Below are 23072 nucleotides of genomic sequence, written 5' to 3' on the forward strand. Positions count from 1 at the left end.
GAGCTACGTAGAGACCTTTGTATATCCTTGTAGAGCTTACTTCGCATTGCCTCCACCATTGTTTCCTCGGGAACTGGCCAGTCCACAATGTTCCAATTGGTTGGTAGAGGCACTTTCACTAACATGCCATTCTTATTCTCTGAGCTGAGTTGGTAGAAGTGGTCATAAAAAAATATTCCCTCATCAGCCAGTTTTTTGCTGCTCCTCCCTGAATACTGTAGAGAACCAATGTGGGCATGAACAACATGGAAGAGGCCTATTATGCACTCCACATGCTCCCATTGCTCATAAGAAGAGGGATAAACATCTTCAATATATATAAGAAGAGTTAAACTAAGAGTATCAATAAGTAAAAATGACAAATCTAATGTAATTGAGCTGTGAAGAATGGAGACATTGCTCATAACAAGCGGGAGAAACATTGCAAAATATATAAGAAAAGTTATAATGAGAGTATCAGTAAGTTCACATGTCAAGAGTACTTACAATTGCAACATGGCTGATGTATATCTGATACATTTCCACCGTTTGCTATCACCTCTGGATGGGTAAACACATGCTGAACAAGAACTTCCTTTACAGATCTTTTGCCGATTTCAACTTTGAAATCCAACACTCTGGCCTTCCATGCTGAGCGGTAAACGTTGATACCACTAGACCTCTTGGGTCTTCTTGGTTGCATGAGGACCCATGAACCTTTGTTTATCCTTTGTCCAACCCATTGGTTCTCAGCACTTATTGAAGTTGATATTGTAATTGAGGATATGCTACTACTTGGCCTTCTAGGCAAAGTGCAGTTGTTGGTTGTTGGTGTGAGAGACAGTAAACACCTGGAGCCTCTTGGGCGAGAAGACGTGGAAGCCATAGCTCTTAGAGAAAAGATTTAGTGGAGGGAGATTCACTTTGAAAGCATTCTAATGGATGGAAAGCGTTTTAGAATTCCAATATCTTGTGCGGGCTTAATGGTCACCCTCCAGACGTTAATGACCATAAGAGAATATCAGAAGTGGGACCACATGCAAGCACCTAAAAGCTCGGTAAAAGGAAGGAAATTACGATGCTACAATCCTAGATTCATGAAAGTTTTATGCTATTTTCCTATTTTTTGAGTCTTTCCATGTACTTTCCTACGTAACCTAGCCTTCGTGCTCATTGGACGCGCTCTATTATTCTCTCTCTTCATATGGCCCTCCAAATGATCTCTGAAATTTCCTAATGAGAGCTCAAGGCTCCAGAGGAGGGTGCTCCCCCCTTGATTGGAGCACCTCTCGAGGGCTTGAAGCTCTCAAGCAATAGAGAAAGGGTAGAGGTTCAAGCCTTTAGGTGATGAAAGCTTCCTCGCTTAATGTAAAGGCTTTACTATAGTAATCATGCTCTAATCATGGCATTTTTTCCCTTTAGAAGGCTCCCAATTAAAAGTGGGGAAAAATGGATAGATAGGATAATTATCCAAATCAATAGGATTTTAATTTTGAATAGCTTGTAAATAATGATTAGCTTTAAAGTAGAATAAGGTAAGGATCCTTTAAATTATAAATCAACTCATAAGGTGATTCAAACCTATGAGGTGAAACATAGCTCAAAAAAGATGATCATATTCGGAAAGAAAGGTAGGATTGCTAGCAAAGACTCCTTAGGCTCAGAGGTGATGATGTTCCAATGTGACGCTAAAATAACTTTCCATGCATGGCTCAAAGTCTAAACAAGAGCCTTATGAGTTTAGATTTTGATAGATTTTGGAGTGCAATTGGTTAGTTGGTTGTGATTGTTGTTGCCTCGGGTTTTGTTGTGGAACATGAGTAGACGAGTAGAACCAATTGATAGGCACCAACAATAGCTCAGCTTGGGACTTGATGACTATTGGGAAGATGCAATTTGTGTCCCGTAGCATTCCCTACACAACCAAGGGCTACTAAAGAGGGTAATTGAATTGAGCAAAAGGGTTGCACCTTAACCTAATCCTTAACCTACTTTGATGCTTGCAAATTTTCATTCAGCCTAGTAACATCGACCATTTAGTCTCTAGACCGTGCACCCAGCTTTGAGACACCCATATTATTCTCGATCAAGCGTAGTCAATTTTCCTTTATTTCTCATAGAACATGAGAGAGAGAGAGAGAGAGAGAGTTGTGCCAACGAACCTCTATACAAGAGTGGTAGCACATACATGAGAAAGGGTAGAGCTTCAAGCCTTTAGGTAATGAAAGCTTCCTCGCTTAATGTAAAGGAAAAAAAATCCATGATTAGAGCATGATTACTATAGTAAAGCATTTTAGAAGGCTCCCAATTAAAATTGGGGCAGATTGGATAGATAGGATAATTATCCAAATCAATAGGATTTCAATTTTGAATTGCTTATAAATAATGATTATCTTTGAAATAGAATAAGGTAAGGATACTTTAAATTTTAAATCCTATTGTGATACCATGGTGGGAATAAGCCATAGGGGGTGGGGATTGGAAGAAGAAGAAGAAGAGAGAGAGAGAGAGAGAGAGAGAGAGAGAGAGAGAGAGAGAGAGAGAGAGAGAGCATGACTCAAGACAATGAGCAACACTTGCATGATACTATCTGGAACAATCATGAATGTTTACATAGATGGTGCAGATTTGCGTCGCTAGATGCTTTTTCCCCAGCTTTCGTAATTTTCAAAAAAAGCCGTACATTGTTACCACATGGCACTGGCCCCAGATTTAGGGTTTTTCAGTCACTTAGGGTTTCAACCAATAGTTAGGGTTTCTGCAAAAATAGGGTTTCCAGAAATTAGGGTTTTTAAAAATGAGGGTTTATGGCTTTTGTCGATTTTGCAGGCATAATCGCGATCGATTACAATGCTTTCAAGAGGGGGGTATGTCACAAAGTGATGACATGGCTATCGGCAGCAGAAACATTAATTTTTGCCAAAAAACCCTGATAACCTGCAAACCCGAAAATCTTCCAGAAACTCTGACTTGGATTGTCCAAGTCTGTTATAGTGATGGAAGCTTCCTCGCTTAATGTAGAGTAAAAAAACGCCATGCTTACTATAGTAAAGCCTTTTACAAATCTCCCAATTCAAATTGGGGAAAAATGGATTTAAAGCTTGAATAGTTTATAGATAATGATTGGGGCAAAATGGATAGATAGGATAATTGTCCAATCCAATAGGATTGAAAGCTTGCATAATTTATAAATAATGACTGGCTTTAAAATAGAATAAGGTAAGGTTCTCCTAAATCATAAATCATGACGTGTATATATGATGGTGGGAATCGGGGGTTTTAAGGGGGGGGGGGGGGGAGGGAGAGAGAGAGAGAGATTCATTTCGACTCAAGGCTCTTGGTAGTTCTACTTGCACATTGAAAATGGGTTGCAAATTGGCCAGTAGAAGTTGCACAATGGTGTAGCATGAGAGAAAAAAAAGGGCAAGGAGAGGTAGAGCACTTTCACAAATGCTAGAGAGATGGCGGCGCTCAGTTTTCTTACGCCTCCTCCTCTTTATAATATTATGAGTTTAGGCCTTATGAGGTTTATCGAATCTCGATTGAGCAATCACAGGAATTCGATTGCTATGGGGAATCGGCGCACTGGATTCCTCTAGTCTAAATTTGCATGCTCGTATTTGTAGATACCCACCGAGGTGTAATAAAACGTGTGTACACCAAGAGGGTTCCAAAAATGAAAAGCCTAATCTAATGGACTTGTCTGGGCATGTGAAAAAACTCACAAAATTGCCAATTTACTAAACCTCCTACCTCAGGATTGGCTCTTGAAGTCGATGTAGCATGTCCACGTAGGCCACGTGCATCTGACAGTGACATCACACGTCTTCAAAAGAGGAGACCTCTCTAATAACAAATTATTTGCAAGAAATATGTAATTTTGTATGCAATATACAAGTGCGGGAGGCTTCTACGCGACGTAAATGCAACCGCAAATCGTGGGCTAAAACTTAGCTCTCTAATCATCACCTCCTTGAGCTCTCAAGCATACAGAAGGCGTCGGCAAACCTAGGCTCTTGACACCGTATCAAGGTGTGACAAGAGAAGTGGTGGCACATACATGACCCCGGGTTGCGGAGTGACGGACGGTTGTCCAAGGCCAAGAAAGAGAGAGAGGGGGAGGAGAGGGACTTTATCGTAGCAGGGACAATCCCAATATCTATCCTTGAACTCAAGACAGCTTCCTCCTGCCCACCCATGCACTAAAGGTGAACGCTAAGTTCTAACTCAAAGCAAGAAAGAAAGGAGACCCAATTGAAGCTATAGCATCCTGCAGAGAAATCCCGGATCCAGAATCGATTCCCATCCAATGCTCTTAGCCGCCGAAAGCCAATTTGTTATGGTGGAGATTGGGAGGGGGGTGCGCCAGGCGTCTGAGGGAGTGGTTCTATAGTAGCATATTTTTTTGCCAAATATGTTTTCCAGAAGAAGATCCTGGAGATTGATGAGAAGATACAATTTTATTGCTTACTATGCATCACTCTTGTGAAGCTAGGTTGCATCATACGTTATTTGTGAAACATTTTAAACCTGAATAACTATCGTATAATATGTTTAGTCATATTATTCAAAGGTATTATACATTGCAAAGTCATTATTTTTCAATATCTCGTATATGTTCTTACATATCAATCAATAAACTAATCGATCAATATAAATCGGTTTAAAAACTCCTAGATTTAAACCAATTAAGCATCTCCCACTTTCTCTAAGTGATAAGGTTAACCCAAGAATTGAAAGGTGTAGAGCTTAATTTTTTTTTTTAATCCATTAAATTGATCTTTTTTTGGAATCCTAAATAGGTTGCTTAATTATAGCTTGAATATAGGATACAATAGTTCTAGTCTTTGTGGAAAAAAATGCCATGTGTTCACACACACCGCTAGCACATGTATGGTAACAAAGAGACCCTAAAGACATAAACATGGAGGTAAGAACTAAAGCTCAAACACAGCCAAGTTATGCTTAAATTTACCAATGACTTCTCTTCCGTGGGAGGTAAGAGCCATTGGCTCAAGTACAACTAGTGAATTTTAAAGTCAGATACCATCTATGCTCACTTAGAATTGGCTCAAAAACAACTAAGAAAACCCTATTATATGTGCTAACTACAAATAGAGTCAACATGGGGCTAAGAGTATCATCTCATAGCAACCAAGAGGTTTGTTTATTGTGCTTTCTTTGTCCAACTAGAAGGAAGAGCAAAGGTTCAAAACAACCAAGTACACCAAGCCAAGCTTACAAGAAGTAAGAGAAATTGCTCAAACAACCAAGAGAGAAACTACTACATTGTTGTTATGATTCATACTTATTAGGCTAACTAAATTTCTACCCTAAGTCACAAATGTAACTAAATTTTACTAGCCTAATCCATAACACCCTAAACCTATTTGATTGGGAGGTTTTTTCCCCCGTGCATTGTATATATGCCCATCACTCTAGCGATAACTTATCTTTCTATGTTCTCACTAAGCAATACGCTCTTTGTTGTGTGCCTTGAGTTTCTTCATCTTCTCCAAGATGTGTGTGAGTCTCTCTAACCCTAATTCCAACAATTGGTATAAAAGCAGGTTGCACCCTCTCAAACGTAGTTGACAACATTGTCAGCACCCCTTGCTCACTTTCTCTGAATTGAACTACCCAATGTGGGCTTACAAGATGATGCATGTTCTTGTGTCAAAAAGGGCGTTTAGAATGTTATGCAAAGCATTGATGTGCATCTGCCTTTTGTGATACAAGCTCTGTTGAGGATGTTGCAGGTTCTAGCACATCTATTACTGCTAGAGTTGTTTTGCCTACATCTCAGCAATCTTGTTTGGGATGTTAGAGATGCACACGCTCATGCATTGATTGCATTATCTGTGAATCAAACTATTACTCCTCACATTCGCTCAACAAAAATCAATAAGATAGGCTTGAGATACTCTGGCTAGTCTTTATACAAGTCGAAATGACGCTAAATTTGCATTCTTGCGTAAAGAGCTAGAGTCAGATATTATGCAAGTGGAAGATGAAATGGACACTTTTCTTGTCGGTACAAGGATATCAATGAGCAAATCATTGATATCCTTGAAGGTGAATTTATTCCTTCAAGTTCACCTTGCAAAAAAGAGCAACTCATTTTTGCAGGTGAAGTTATTGCTCATAGTTCACTTGGGCAGACTGTTCTCAATCAGTTGCTAGAATTTTTCTAGTACTTGGAGGCTTATGATCCAGGGAAACCCTCAGGTTGCCAAGTTTGATGCATTATGCACATTGCTATTACAATAATCACTTTCAAGAAAGAACATTGTGTAGTTGAATAGGTTTTTGTTGCTACTCAAAGAAGAGGTGGTACTAGCAATGTTGCCACTTCTTGTGGTTCTTCGATGAGTAGTAGATCACCTATGACTACTGCTTCTATTGGCAATAACAACTTGTCTACGAATTCTGATGAAAAAAAAAAAAAGAAGATGCATTGCCATTATTGCAAGGCCAAGCCAAGCTTACAAGAAGTAAGAGAAATTGCTTCTCTTCCGTGGGAGGTAAGAGCCATTGGCTCAAGCACATCTCAACAATCTTGTCGCTAGAGTTGTTTTGCCTACATCTCAGCAATCTTCTTGGGATGTTAGAGATGCACACGCTCATGCATTGATTGCATTATTTGTGAATCAAACTATTACTTAGGAGGCTAACTAACTTTCTACCTTAAGGCACAAATGTAACTAAATATTACTAGCCTAATCCATGGAACCCAAACCTATTTGATTGGGAGGTTTTTTCCCCGTGCATTGTATATATGCCCATCACTCTAGCGCTAACTTATCTTTCTATTTTCCCACTAAGCAATACGCTCTTTGTTGTGTGCCTTGTGTTTCTTCACCTTCTCCAAGATGTGTGTGCATCCCTCTAACCCTAATTCCAACAATTGGTATCAAAGTAGGTTGCATCCTCTCAAATGTAGTTGACAGCATTGCCAACACCCCCTTCTCACTTTCTTCGAATCGAACTACCCAATGTGGGCTTACAAAAAAAGATGCATGTTCTTGTGTCAAAGGGAGTCTGGAATGTTATGCAGAGCATTGATGTGCGTATGCCTTTTCTGGATACAGGCTCTATTGAGGATGTTGCAGGTTCTAGCACATCTATTACTGCTAGAGTTGTTTTGCCTACAACTCGGCAATCTTGTTTGGGATGTTAGAGATGCACACGCTCATGCATTGATTGCATTATCTGTGAATCAAACTATTAGTTCTCACATTCACTCATCAAAAATCAATTATAAGATAGGCTTGAGATACTATGGCTAGTCTTTATACAAGTCGTAATGAGGCTAAATTTGCATTCTTGCGTAAAGAGCTAGAGTCAGATATTATGCATGTGGAAGATGAAATGGACACTTTTCTTGCTGGTACAAGGATATCAATGATCAACTCATTGATATCCTTGAAGGTGAAGTTATTCCTTGAACTTGACCTTGCAAAAAAGAGCAACTCATTTTTGCATGTGAAGTTATTGCTCGCAGTTCACTTGTGCAGACTGTTCTCAATGGGTTGCTAGAATTTTGCTAGTACTTAGAGACTTATGATCCAAGGAAACCCTCAGGTTGCCAAATTTGATGCATTATGCACATTGCTATTACAATAATCACTTTCAAGAAAGAACATTGTGTAGTTGAATAGGTTTTTGTTGCTACTCAAAGAAGAGGTGGTATTAGCAATGTCGCCACTTCTTGTGTTTCTTCTATGAGTAGTAGATCACCTATGACTACTGCTTCTATTGGCAATAAAAAATTGTCTAGGAATTCTGATGCAAAAAAAAGAAAAAAGAAGATGCATTTCCATTATTGCAAGACTAATGATCACTTGTTAAAGCAATGTCCTAAGTTAAAGGCAAAAGAAGCCAAGAAGAAAGAGTCTCGTTCTAATACTAGTATAGCTATTGTAGAATCTTCTATGGGGTACTTAGTGTAGAGTGTACTTATGATCCTTCTGTCCATGATGCATGTATGTCAATTGTTGCAGAGTCACATGTTTGGTACTTTGATAGTGGTGCTACAAAGCACATTACTCCGCATCATGATTTTTTTGCCTCTCTCGAGGCTATTTCTCACAAGACTACGATCACTTGTGCCAACAATGCCTCTTATCTGGTGAAGGGAGTTGGAAATATTGTGTGAACTACTAGAAATGATAGTTCTTTCATACTTGTCGATGCACTTTATATACCAGGAATAAAAAAGAGCCTTATGTTTGTATCTGCAATTGCAAGACTTGGTCTTGTTGTCAAGTTTGTGGATGACAAATGTATAGTTCATGATCTCGATTCTGGTGCGATGACATTGTTTCATATGGCATTTTGTGTTGTGGCCTATATAATATCACTTTGTATAACAAGTGTGGGCAAAATTTTTCCAATGCAATTGTGGATTCAAAGGCTGTTTTAGATGCCAAACTTTGGCATGCACATTCTGGGCATCTAAATTTTACTAGTTTTTTGTGTTTGTAAAAATTTGATATGGTTCTTCTTTGCCACCTCTTGAATCACCTTCTATGTTTGTAAAGATTGTATTTCGGGTAAGATGCAACATCCGATGTTTCCAAAGGATGGTTCAATAAGGGCGACATGGAGATTACAACTTATTTATAGTGATCTTTGTGGGCCTATGCAATTACATATACTTGATACTTTCATTGATGATTACTCCCCACATGCATGGGTGTATCTGCTTAAAGCTAATTCCAAAGTGTTTATGTGTTTCAAGGAATTTTTGGTTATGGCTGAAAATGTCTTTAAATATCCTATGGGAAACCTTCGTTTAGATCGGAGAGGAGTATATGTCTCATTAATCTAATGCATTTCTAGCTAGTCACGGGATGAAACACCAATGTACAATGTTATATATCATAACATAATGGTGTCGTTGAAAGAAAAATTAGGTCACTTATGGAGATGGCATGAAGTATGGTCAACAATCACGCTTTACCACATTTTTTTTGGCTTGAGTCTATTATGTGTGCTACTTAAGTACTTAACAGGTGTCCTACCAAAGCTTTGAATTCTATGACTCCTTGTGAAGCATGGCATGATAAGACTTGCCATATATTGATAACTTACATGTCTTTGGCTGGATGTTTAGCTTGTGCTTTGGTGCCACAAAAGCGGCACAAAAATTTGGATGATAAGGCTATCAAATGTATGTGTATTTGTGGAAGATTCTATTCAACCTTTGGCATCATCTACGAGATACAATAATGTAACCTCATATGACATTTATGACACTCTATTGCCTCCTTTTAATGGTGGAAACTTGAATGTAAGTTCCAATGAGGCAAATGTACAACCTATGGGGGGTTTTGAAAATGTTACGAATCAGCCTATTACTTGTAATGAAATGGATAATTATTTCTTTATTATAGTAGCTGACGCGTGGAAAAAAACATAATTGAGCTATGGACTATGCAAAAGGACAACATGTTTATGAATATTTCATTAAAGTGCTCATTATGAGCTATGGTCATTTTATGTTTAGGACAGACACTTTGCAATAATTTTGAGCATTCAAGAAATCTATAAATAAATAAGTTTTGTGGTAATGGATTTCATGCTTGGCAATCCAAGGCAAAATTCCATCTCGTGATGAAGGATTTATGGAGCACTATAAGTCCACTAGGAGAGCCTGAGACAACTGAGATTAAGAAGAAGGATGGGCATGCTTATGGAATCATAATAACCTCTCTCTCAATAACAATTTGAACTACGAAGAAGGATAGGCATGCTTATGGAATCCTAATAACCTCTCTCAATAGTGACTATCACCACTATTTGGATGGTTGCACCTACTTACTAAGCTTGGACGCCTGCTTGAGATCAATTCTCTGAGTAGATTCACTAATATGCGAGCTTATGGGAGGTTGAAGCTTTGCTTAAGTGGAAAAATAGAGCCTATTATATGTGCTAACTACAATGGACACTTTTCATGTTGGTATCAAGGATATCAACAATGAGTTGATATCCTTGAAGGTTGAAGCCTTGCTTAGGTGTAAAAGTAGAGCCTATTATATGTGCTAACTACAATGGACACTTTTCATGTTGGTATCAAGGATATCAATGAGTTGATATCCTTGAAGGTGAAGCTATTCCTTTAAGTTCACTGTGCAAAAATGAGCAATTCATTTTTGCAGGTGAAGTTATTGCTCAAAGTTCACTTGTGCAGAGTGTTCTCCATGGGTTGCTAGAAGTTTTCTAGTACTTGGAGACTTATGACCCCAGGAAACCCTCAGGTTGCCAAGTTTGATGCATTATGCACATTTCTATTACAATAATCACTTTCAAGAAAGAACAATGTGTAGTTGAATAGGCTTTTGTTGCTACTCAAGGAGGAGGTGTATTAGCAATGGAGTCACTTCTGGTGGTTCTTCTATGAGTAGTAGATCATCGACGTCTACTGCTTCTATTGGTAGCAACAACTTGTCTAGGAATTCTAATGAAAAGAAGATGCATTGCCCTTATTGCAAGGTTAATGATCACTTCATAAAGAAATGTCCTAAGTTGAAGGAAAAAGAAGCCAAGAAGAAAGAGGCTAGATCTACTACTAGTTTAGCTATTGTAGAATCTTCTATGGGGTATTTAGTATAGAGTGTACTTATGATTCTTTTGTCCATGATGCATGTATGTCAATTTTTGTAGAGTCATGTTTGGTACTTTGATAGTGGTGCCACAAAGAACATAACATTGCATCGTGATTTGTTTGCCTCTCTTGAGGCTATTTCTCACAAGTATACGATCACTTGTGCCAACAATGCCTCTTATCTGGTCAAGCGAGTTGGAAAGATTGTGTTAACTACTGAAAAGTGTAGTTCTTTCATACTTGTCGATACACTTTATGTATCAAGGATAAAAGAGAACCTTATGTTTGTATCTGTAGTTGCAAGACTTGGTCTTTGTGGATGACAAATGTATAGTTCATGATCCCAATTTTGGTGCTGAAATTGTTGCATTGGCATTTTGTGTTATGGGCTATATAAGCTCACTTTGTATGACAAGTGTGGGTAGAATTTTGTCGATGAGTTGTGGATTCAAAGGCTGTTTCAAATGCCAAACTTTGCATGCACATAATGGGCATTTGAATTTTGGCCTATTTTTTGTGTCTGCAAAAATTTGATATGGTTCTTGTTTGCCACCTCTTGAAGCACCTTCTAAGCATGCTTGTGAAGGCTGTATTTTGGGTAAGATGCAGCATTTGATGTTTCCAAAGTATGGTTCAATAAGGGCGACATGGAGATTACAACTTATGCATAGTGATTTTTGTGGGTATATGCGATTTATCTATACTTGAGATTTTCATTGATGATTACTCCATTCATGCACTTGCATGTTCTCTTCCCCTCTCCCTCTTTCTCTCTGCCTCTCTTGTGGATTCTATGTGTGCATGATTGTTCAGGTATGTGGATCTATTGGTTTTCTCGTTGACCGCGTGCTATTTGTGTATTTCGTAGGCCCTCTACGCTCCTAGCTATTACAATGGTATCAGAGCTATGGTAGGAAATCAAGAGGCCATCAATTGAGAGGGAAGTTAAATTAGAAGAAGAAGACAGAGAAGGATTATAGAGTTTAGTATAGTTTAATAAAATCAGGAGAAGAAGAGAAGATCTACTGATATATTTCTTCAAATTGAAGAAGGTTGATGGATCTCTCCATTGAAAACTGGAGAAGAATAAGGAAGAATAAAAGAAATTTTAACGGCATATAGACTCACACACATAATAAGTTAGTAGAAGAAGGAGAAGAAGAAGTAAAAGGAGTGGAATCAAAGAGAATCTTTGATGTAGGAATTTCCCAATAGACCTCTATCAAATTGATGAGATTTGTCCTTGTGGGAAACTATCCTCAGTAACTTTCATTGCAGCTAGAGAATAGGCCACAACATGGCAGGCTATGGCACAACGTCCACACTCGTGAACACAACTCAGCTTGGGCAGTGGGCTGACACATGACTGTCACCTCCAATACCTAGATAGAGTTTTGGATCAACAACAATAGTACGAGGTCATAGAGCTAGTAGCAACATCATCCACGTGCGATGGTTGACCTCAATAGGTGACATGGGCATTCCACGTGGAGAACAGCGACAAAATGACAACAGCCAATCGATACCCACTCCACAGACACACGCCCTCAACTCACGGCCAATAAATGCAACCATTGACCACGTAAGCAACTGGGTTGCTTGATGTAGGCCAAAGAACAAGTAAACTGATGTCCACACTTGCACTGGCGTTGTGAGCGGGATGAAAACACACACAACGCCTCTATAACGACCCGACACACACTCTTGGAAAGATACACACACACACTATGGGGCACCACTCGGCTTACACAACACACCTGGCCGAGATAGGGAACACACCTCTGGAGTGAGAGGAGAGAGACTATCCACTTGCCCACTCCACACAGAGACACACACACAAACAAAAACTCAGCTCAAAAAAGGAGAACTTCTGATGTTTAGATACAAATGAGCTTGGGCCAACACCAATGGGGCAAACAGCTCACACAATATGGGTAAAAGATACCAGATACAATCACAAATTGGAGAAGAAGCTTCACTCACCGGAGAAGATTACACAGAAAAACAGCAGAAAAAGAGTGAGGAATTTGGCAAAATGGACAGCGCCATCGCGTCCGGAACGGCCCAAAACCCCAGTCTACAATGTCAAAGTGCTCAAATCTGACATCGGATGAGCAGTTTACGGCCAAAACAGGCTCCAAAAACCCAAAAAACACAGCTGCGGCTGTTCCTCCTCTCTTCTCCATGTTTTCTCTGATATTCTCTCAATTTTTTCAGCTCCTACACTTAGCTTTTTTAGTTGGCCACCCTTGGCCTTTTAGATGACCTCAAACGGACCCCGAACAGGCCAAAAACTGACCTCGCAGTGCATAGTTGTCACCTTTTTTGCATCATCCACACACCTGGCACTCAGCTTTCCCCAATAATGCATCGGGCAACCACATGAAGTGGCCCCAAAAAAAGGTCCTCATGATGACCTTTCTGCATAATTATCACAAGCAAACACCCACGTTGTGTCCGTACTTCTCCGCGTGCAAGTATTGACCCCATTCGCCCTCCTGACGCCACTAGATGCCATCTGACGCACCTGCTTACCTCATGTTGTCGGCCCGTGGATAGCTTCCTCAAGAAGTTTTACGCGCTACCAACTCCTCCTTATTGTAGAAAAAACACAATGGTACTGGTAATAGTGAAAATCGATGCAGTATGTACATGGTGTCCTACCTGTACACATGTGGGCCCCACGTAACCACCTGGCTATGGAAAATGGGTAATTATTTATTTGATGCACCATGCATGTGTATGTACATATGCGCAATCCCTTGCTCCAAAAAACTCCTGACATAATTTGCCCATCCCCTAGCCTGCTAGAGCATTCATGCTCAGCAGCAACAACACTAGTAGATGCTCATTCCACCTGGATCCCACACAAAAACACTTGGCATTCCTTGCGTCAAAAGCTTAATCAAGGTTCCACCTGGTTCCCAAGGAAAACCTGTAGAGATGCCATATATCAAGCTTGCATCAAGAAAACCATCAATTACTTTGGCATAGACCGGCATGGACAAATATATCTCCTTCTCCATAACTGAGAGGTCTCCACTGATCATTTGTGTCATCAATTCCTGCTTCTTTGACAACTCAACCTTGGTTTGCATCAGCCCTTCAATCACTTCATAAGGCCCTTCACTTTCATCTTCAACTTCATTCGCAAATGCGACTAAACCACACTCCTGGATTTCTTTGTCCATCAAAAGAAATGCAACATCAGCATCCTCATCACTGCTGGTAGTGCTATCACTGTCCTCATCTGTCACCGTGGAAGAGTCTTCATCACTAGACTCATCCTCATCTTCATAAATCTCCTCTAATCGTTTCCTTGTGTCCATATTATAAAGTTTCTTGGTGCCTGTCTTTCCATAGAGGATAATCGTACCATGTCGCCAATCTTGAACAGCTCCCACTGCACGTAACCATGGTCTGCCCAGTATAATAGGATATGCTCCCAACCCTGCTGGCATCACATGAAAATCAACCACTGCCTTTGCATCATATGCCTCCACTTCTAAGCTCTTTACAACACCCAAGCATTTTACTTTTTGATGGTTTGCCAATCTGATCCGAAACCCTGACACCCCAGCCACTGTGAGACCCATCTTCTCAACGCATGAGTGTGTTATGATGCATATTTGGGCTCCACCATCCACATAACCTTGTCCCAAATTTTTCCTTTTTTGCCACACATCTACTATTGGACAAATGTCTGGTAGCTCGTCCATTGCCAACACCTTCACTGAACCTCTCTCTGGCTCTTTCTCCATTGGGTTAACCATCCTCTTCCACTGTCGCTTTAGCTTAGGCACCATCTCTATAAGCTGCCCAAAAGTAACATCTGCCTTCCTCCTTGTCAGATCCTCCTTCAAGTCATAGCTTAATTGCCCATCCCCTAGTGGAAAATCTGAAACATGAAACTTTCGACGAGCTCTCCTTTTTCTCTTGGCCTTGACATCCTTGCCTTCATGGCTCTTTCCTTTCTTCTTACTAGGACTTGGGGCACTTCTTCCTTCCTTATCCTCTGTGGTCCTCTTTCCCTTAAATCTTCCACTCTCTCATGTAAAACATATTAGCATAGTGTAGACTTAGCACAATAAGTTGTTTTAAGTTTTTTCTACTATTTGTTGAAATTTCCATTAATCCCTCTATTGTTATCCACTTAATTTCTCTTAAAGGTAAATTTTATATATGTATCCGACATCTCCAACAGACTAACCTTCAACATTTATCCATTCATCCATGTATTGTTGTCCATGTAATTGCTCCTGAAGGTAAATTTTATATATGTGTACGACATCTCGAGCAGACTAGCCTTCTTTTCCTCATTACAAAAGCACAACATAACCACATGCTATCGAATTTAATAACGCCCTCTTCAAAGGGGTTATCCACTATCTCCTCTTTCAACATCAAGGTATAAATTTATTTATTTTACTGACCCAGTACCAATCTAACCCCAAACACCTATGCAACACAAATTTACCAATCACTCATTACTGACCGACCTTTTTTTTGTCTCTACGACACTGATATGATAACATCCCAACCATTTTTTTTAATGATCCTGCTATGAATTTATGAACCACCTCATTTAATATTCTCATTTTGTCCATTTCTCTTGTAAGCTATTCTCTTTTGCAATTATATCTAACAAGCTACACTCAAGCTTGCAACAACATAGAATACCGTTAGACATTGTTTTAAAAGACATGTCTCTTTTAGCTATTTTCATTAATTATATGAGCTGTGAAATCGATCTATCCTAGCATCGTCACGGTACTTGTATTGAATGGAATTACTATTGACATGAATTAATGTTAAGCTATAAAGCTACTCGCTTGAGCTCATGTGATATGGGATGGTCAAAAACAACTTTTGCATACTTCACTATTCAAACATATTTCACTTTGGTATCAAACAGGTAATATATGTGCTGTCTCCTATGCCTTGCCTATTATATTGGTCATGTGCACATATGATCACTGATTAGGCAGTGTGTAAATGCTCATCTTAGTGCAAATTTTTCTATTTAGACAACACTAGCTATCCGTACAAATCTGCCAATTTAGGCAGCATGAGTGTAGATTCGTCAATTTAAATAGCACATTAATAAACAATAGATTCACAAGTTTAAGCAATATGAGTGAAGATTTGCCGGTCTAGGTAGCACAATTGCAGATTCATCAATTTATGTACCACGACTAATTGGTGCCAATTTGTCGATTTAGGCAATATTGTCAGCTGACTGCCAAGTCTCACCATATCGATGCTAGCAAATCGAGAACCACAGACATGAAATGTCAATCCGTGGGATGTAGTTGACCCAACTAGTGCATGGAAGCTCCAAGAGATAGTTAATCTCTTGGAAAACCCAAGTCTAGTGTGCTCTCCCCTAGATCAATCTCCGGTGTGTGTAAGACACCAAAGGCCACTTTCCTACTGCAAACTTGATCCGATGAATTTGTATAGCTAAGGTGCTCCAATGGAAACAAAACTTAATACCTAGCATGTGCAAAGTATCCTCAACATCCCTATGTGCTCAAAAGTCATTTCTGACACTCTGGAAAAATTGCACCTAAGATAAATATTCATGTTTATCAAAGCATAATACGTTGATTTCATGTAGTTATAGTGCTCCAAATGCGACAAAACTTCCTACCTAGAACATGTAGAGTATCCTCAACACTCTTATGTGCTCAAATGTCATTTTAGGTCAATCAGTTTTGGACTCTGAAGCACTCTATAGCTTTCTTAGGACGTGCTTTATCTATTCCTATGGTCAAAAAATAGTTTAAATGTGTGTATTGTGGATAGGGAATGAAAATATCTCGTAGACGGGCATTCCTAAAAACACAACTTCATCTCGCCATAAATTTATGTAGAAAGAGAGAGCTTTCACCTACGAGCACGTTAGTATACTCGGATCTGCAATGCAACAGCACACGAGGGAGACATGAAACATTGAAACACAAGAGAGCTCACAAGACTGTATTGCAACCTACGCTCACTTTCATTATCCACAACTTACAAAACCCTTATAAAAGCTGGCTTGTATACCTTAGCCATAAGGTTTAAATGTGACATGTTCGTGTGCCCAAGACCTTTGAGGCTCCACAACTTACTGTATCTGCAACCTAGGCACACTAACTGACCTTTTTTTTACATCTTGGAACTCTCATTGCGCCCGTAACACGTTACAATTATCACAATGGCTAAATAAATTGGGAAATAACAATACATGGCCATTTCGAGAAAATGTAAAAAATTTGTCTCTCCAATCTTCACTCCTTCTTCATATTCATCTTTGATGTGAATTCATAAGGCTTCGTTCTTTAGAAACACTTGTTAACTAACGTAAACTCAGTTAACATTCCCCCCTTTTGATTTTAGTGCCCGTCCTTGGGCACAGTTGAGAAGTGTCCGTGGAGGCGATGGGAAGGTTTTTGATTGGTTTTGTTGATGGGTTGATTGTCTTCATTTTTCATTGAATTTATTGATGAGGTTCATTCCGTCGTTGCATCTTCATTGGTTTGAATTTGTCTCTAATGTAAGAGATGACGTCGCATTTGTGTGTTGTAGCAGCATAATGGCAAGGTTGTTATTAACACTATGTACAAGAGAAGTAGAATGATGATGATCTAAATTAGGGTCTAATACTTGGATGACCAAAGGAAAAAACCCAATGGGAAAAAAGTGTCTTTGAGATACATGCATTATGGAGTACTTATTAGCTTTTTATGGGATTTTCTTCTTTACTTACTCTCTTGCACGTGATATGTTCACTTGGCAAGCAATTTAACTTGATTTATTGATAATTTTTTGGATCTTTGTATAAGTAATATTCATTTTTCTTTGTTAGAATTTCTATTTACAAAAACTTAGTTTTTTTACACCAGATATCTTATGATGTAGAATTTATTTTTCAAGATCCAATGGTCATTCGATAGATTATGACCCAAGGAATGTGACCATGCAAAAAAAATTTAAACTTCAATTGTTCATTTTTTAAAGATCTACCTTAGAAATTAAGGACGGAGGATAACCGAGGGCATGGACGTGTTGATGGGACGGTGTGGACTGACAGTTGCGATGACACTCAGAGTATGTCGGCAAGGGCTGACAAGTATGTGAAGCACGAAGCAGACGACGTCATTGTCGATGACAATGTGATAGAGTCGATCAAGGTCAGGTGCACCAGTGGGGCCGAATACTTCAAGGGAGGACAATCAAGGGGTCATCCGTGCAAGTCTTTGATGATGGGATGGATCGGGCCAACAAGGGTGGATAGATGAACAAGTGCTTAAAGCACCGAGTGAACGACCCCACCATCGACTACACTGTGATGAAGCCGATCGAGGCCAGCAGCACCGATGGAGCCGACAAGCCATGCACGTCAAGGGTGATGGGGCCGTGTGGATCAACGTGTGAGACACGTGAGGATTAAAGAGTGCATGAAGGATGGAGCGAACGATGACACCGTCAACTTCATCATGATGGGGCTGGTAGCATCGACAAGGCCGATGGTGGGCCGTGCACGGATGCGATGATGGGATGGCATGGACAGACCGGTGATCCAACATGATGGGTGTGTCAACGAGGGTCGACTGGTGCGTGAAGAACGAAGCGGACAACGCCATGGCCGATGACACAATGATAGGGCCGATAGCGTCGACGGGGCCACCTGTGTTATAACTCGAAGGATGGACACGAGACTTTTTAGGGGTGGATAAATGGAGTTAAAACCCCACCCGTGTAAAGTCCCATGGCCATCCGATATGGTTTGGGTGGTTCTGAACCATACTGTATGCTAAAATGGACTGTACAAACCATACGATCCATTTTACCGCATCGTCTGGGCCTTGACCAGCCATAGTAGTTTGGATGGCTATGCAAATTTGCATGGGTTGGAAAGTAGCACTTACCTCCACTAGTGAAATTTTTTGTGTCCATCCGATATTGTTTGGGAGGTTTTGATACATAATATACGCTAAAATTGGCCATATGAGCCATACGAACTATTTTAGCACATAGTATGGGCATTGATTGCCCAAACCATATTTGATCCATGTGAAAATTTGTATGGATGGGGAAATGGTTCTCACCCTCACACATGCAAAGTCTCACAACTATCCAATATGGTTTGGGTGGTCCCGACTCATACTATGCCCTAAAAAGGGTCGTATGAGCAATCCCATTTTAACGCATAGTTTGGGCCTTGCTAGCCTATACCATACTAGATGGATGGGCAACTCTTCATGCATGGGTAATTTTTGCTCAATCCCATCCATGAAAAGTTTCAAATCCATCCAATATTGTTTGGGCAGTCCTGACCCATACTATGCACTAAAATGGGCCATATGTCTCATGCATCCCATTTTAGCGCATAGTAAGGGCCTTGATCGCCTATATAATATCAGATGGCTATGAAACAACATGGATAGATGAATAGAACTCATCCACACCCGTAAATTTTTTTTTATTCATCCAATATAGTTTGTGCGATCCCGAAGCATACTATGTGCTAAAATGAGCCACATGGCTCATACGACCCATTTTAGCACATAATATGAGCCTTGACCACTCATACCATATCGGATGGTTGTGAAACCTTGTAGGGGTTAGATAATGGTTCTCACCTCCACCCGTGCAAATTCTTCTGGCCTTCCAATAAGGTTTGGGCAATCGCGAACCATACTATGCACTAAAATAGACCGTATGGCTCATATGACCCATTTTAGCACATAGTATGGGCCTTGAACGCCCATACTAATTTGGATGGGTGTGAAAAATTTCAAGGGTGGAATAATGGTGCTCACCCCCACCCATGAAAAATCTCATGGCCATCCAATATAGTTTGGGTGATCAAGACTCATACTATGCGCTAGAATAGGTCGTATGAGCCATATGGTCCATTTTAGCGCATAGTATGGACCTGGATCACCCAATCCATATCAAATGACTATGAAACCTTGCACAAGTGGGAAAATGGAGTTCACCCTCACCGGTGCAATGTCTTATCTCCATCCAATATGGTTTCACCGGTCTCGATCCATACGATGCGTTGTAAACCCTAAACTCTGAACACATAACCGTAATCCCTAAACCATAAACCCAATACCTTTAACCTTAAACTCTCAACCTAAATCCTTATTTCTAAACTCTAACCATATACCCTATACTCTAAACCCTAACCAAAACCTTTAACCTTGAACAACAAAACCTAAACCCTAAACCCTAACCCATAAACCCAAAACCCTAAACCATAAATCTCAAACCTTGAACCATAAATCCTAAACCCTATACCCCAAACCCTAAGCTTAAATCCTAACCCGTAAATCCCAAACTCGAATGGTTGTGAAAATTTGGACGGATGGGGGAATGGTTTGGTCGATCCCCATCCATACTATGCACTAAATGGGTTGTATGGCTACCCTAAACCCTAAACCTTAACCCATAAACCCTAAATTTGGATGATTGTGCAACTTTGCACGGGTGGAGAAATGGTGCTCACCCCCATCCATGAAAATTTTCAAAGCCATCCAATATGGTTTGAACGGTTTCAACCCATACTATGTGCTAAAATAGACTATATGGCTCATACAACCCATTTTAGTGCTTGGTATGGGCCTTGACCACCCATATCATATCCGATGGTTGTGAAAATTTGCATGGGTGGGTGATCACCCCCACCCATGAAAATTTTTCCAACCATTCGATATGGTATGGGCATTCAAGTTCCTTAATATGTGCTAAAATGGGACATATGGCTTTTACAACAAATTTTAGCAGATAGTATGGGTCGAGACCTCCCAAACCATATGGCTCTTACAACATAGTATGTGACATATGGCTCTTACAACAAATTTTAACACATAGTATGGGTCGAGACCTTCCAAACCATATTGGATGGCCATAATACTTTTCATGGATGGGGTTGAGTACTATTTCCTCACTCGTGAAAAAATCTCACAGCTATTCGATATGGTTTGCATGGTCAAAGCCCATATTATGTGTTGAAATGAATCGTATGAGCCATACGACCCATTCTAACGCATATTATGGTTTGAGACCACAAAACCATGTTGGATGGTCAAATATACTTTGTATGGGTGAATATGAGCACTATCCTTCCATCCCTACAAAGTTTTACATCCCTCCAATATGGTATGGACGATTAGAACCCATAATATGTTCTAAAATGGGCCGTATGAGACATATAGTCCATTTTAGCACATAGTATGGTTAGGGACCGCCAAAAACATATGGGATGACCACAAGACTTTGAAAGGATGGGGGTGATTACCATTAATTCATTCCTGCAATGTTACACAATCATCTGATATGGTATGGGTGGTCAAGCCCCATATTATGCGCTAACATAAGACGTATGAGCCATACGACTCATTTTAGCCCATAGTATAGGTTGGGATTGCCCAAACTATATTGGATGACCACAAGACTTTACACGAGTGGAGGAAAGTATAAAGCTTCCACCCTTGCAAATTTTTCTAGCCATCCGATATGGTATGGGCAATCAAGGCCCATACTATGTGCTAAAATGAGACATATGGATCACACAACAAATTTTAGCACATAGTATAGGTCGAGACCTCTGAAACCATATTGGATGGCCATAAGACTTTGCATGGGTAGGGTTAAGTACTATTTCCTTACTTGTGTAAAGTCTCACAGCTACTCGATATGGTTTGGGTGGTCAAAGCCCATACTGTGCGCAAAAAAGGATCGTATGAGCCATACAACCCATTCTAGCGCATACTATGGTTTGATGTCAGGACAAGGGTCCTGCAACCTAAGGACTAGGATGGTCATGGACTACGGCCAAGGGCCGGGCTAGACACTGTGGATAGGGGATCCGTTTAGGGCAATGGGCTAGGAGTCCACCTATATAATCGGAGGTTGGGAGGAGGTCTAGTTTTCCCTAGTTCTTACACTGGTATCAGAGCTTAGGTTGGCTAGGAGGTCTCTCTTCCACTCTCTCTCTAGGCGTTCTCAGTTTTGGCTCCTAAAAATAGGGCTTTAAGGTGCGAACCGTGGCTTTTTTAGGGATTTTACCAAAAATAGCAAGTTGGCTTGCCTAAATCGGGTACGCTTTCCGTTTTGGACGGGGGTGTGTGGTGCACAGAATTGCGCACGCCCAGGCTGGACAGGAGCACCCTGGTGAAGATGGTGTGCTTCCAAGAGCTCGTGGCCTAGTGGTGCCTGAGCAAGCCGCACACAATCTCTATCTTGCTCGCGTTACCTGCTCGCGCTGTCTACGGCATTTTTCTTCAAAAAAAATGCCTTATTTCACATGGTAAGGCCAATTACCACGAAGTTCTGAGCCTTGGACCTTCTTGGTGGTCCTTCCCACAAGCAAGGCAACTCACAAGCCTCAACCTCTGTACTCGGTGCAAGATCAAGCTGTGTCGGCTTTCCCTCAAGCCTGACAGCTTACGATTCCGCTCAGTTCTTGCAGAAAATTCCAGATTTCTGCATATTTTTACAATTGCGACAGTTTCAATTGGAGTTTATGCAACATAATCGTTCGCTGATTACGAAAGCTTTCAATAATCAAGCTTCTTCACAATGGTGACAATTTGGCCATCTCCACTACAAGATTTCAGTCGTCTTGTGAGCCATGGGCGATTTTGCGAAGTTTGTTTTCTACGCCGATTCTGCAAGTTCTTTCTTTTTCGACGATCAGGTGCTACAACGCACAAGAGGAGTTAGCAAAGCTCCTATACTTGGCGAGTGCTCTCAACATTCATGTTCTCTCTCTCTCTCTCTCTCTCTCTCTCTCTCTTTCTCCCCCCCCCCCCCGCCCCCCCACGGCTGATTCCCACCATGATATCACAATAGGAATAATTTAAAGGATCCTTACTTTTAGCATCACGTTGGAATATCATCACCTCTGAGCCTAAGGAGTCTATGCTAGCATTCCTAACTTTATTTCCAAACATGCTCATCGTTTTTAGCTATGTTTCACCTAGTAGGTTTGACTCACCTTATGAACTAAAGTGCATAATTTTAGCTCTATGGAATACCTTTCTAGCTTAGATAATTACATCACATTAAAATAATTAAGTTAATGATCTCACACACAATCGCTAAGGCTATCATAGATGCCACCATCTATTGACACATTTCATGATTGTCTAGACATTATCATGAAAGTGTTGCTCATTGTCTTGAGTCATGTTCTCTCTCTCTCTCTCTCTCTCTCTCTCTCTCTCTCTCTCTCTCTCTCTTCCTTCTCATCATGGTATCACAATAAGATTTATGATTTAAGATATCCTTATCTTATTCTATTTTAAAGCCAATCATTATGTGAGGGCCATGCCAGGGACCGACGGCTCCACCATCTCCAAATGGATACACCACAATTCCTGACATCCCTCCCGCTTGAGACCGAGACCAAGACAGGACTCTTCCTTCTCTTTGATGCCAACTCAAAGGGGTGTTAACATTCACTTTTTCTTATACAGATCCC

The 23072-nt window shown here is 40.3% G+C and overlaps 1 pseudogene; it reads left to right on the plus strand.

The window, feature by feature from the left end:
* The first annotated feature begins 17632 nt into the window (after positions 1–17632).
* Positions 17633–18393, plus strand: LOC147441468 (uncharacterized; annotated as a pseudogene).
* The last annotated feature ends 4679 nt before the right edge of the window (positions 18394–23072 follow it).

The sequence above is a fragment of the Adiantum capillus-veneris genome, chromosome 15 (genome assembly GCF_014529385.1).
Source record: "Adiantum capillus-veneris isolate H3 chromosome 15, ASM1452938v2, whole genome shotgun sequence".
NCBI lineage: Eukaryota > Viridiplantae > Streptophyta > Polypodiopsida > Polypodiales > Pteridaceae > Adiantum > Adiantum capillus-veneris.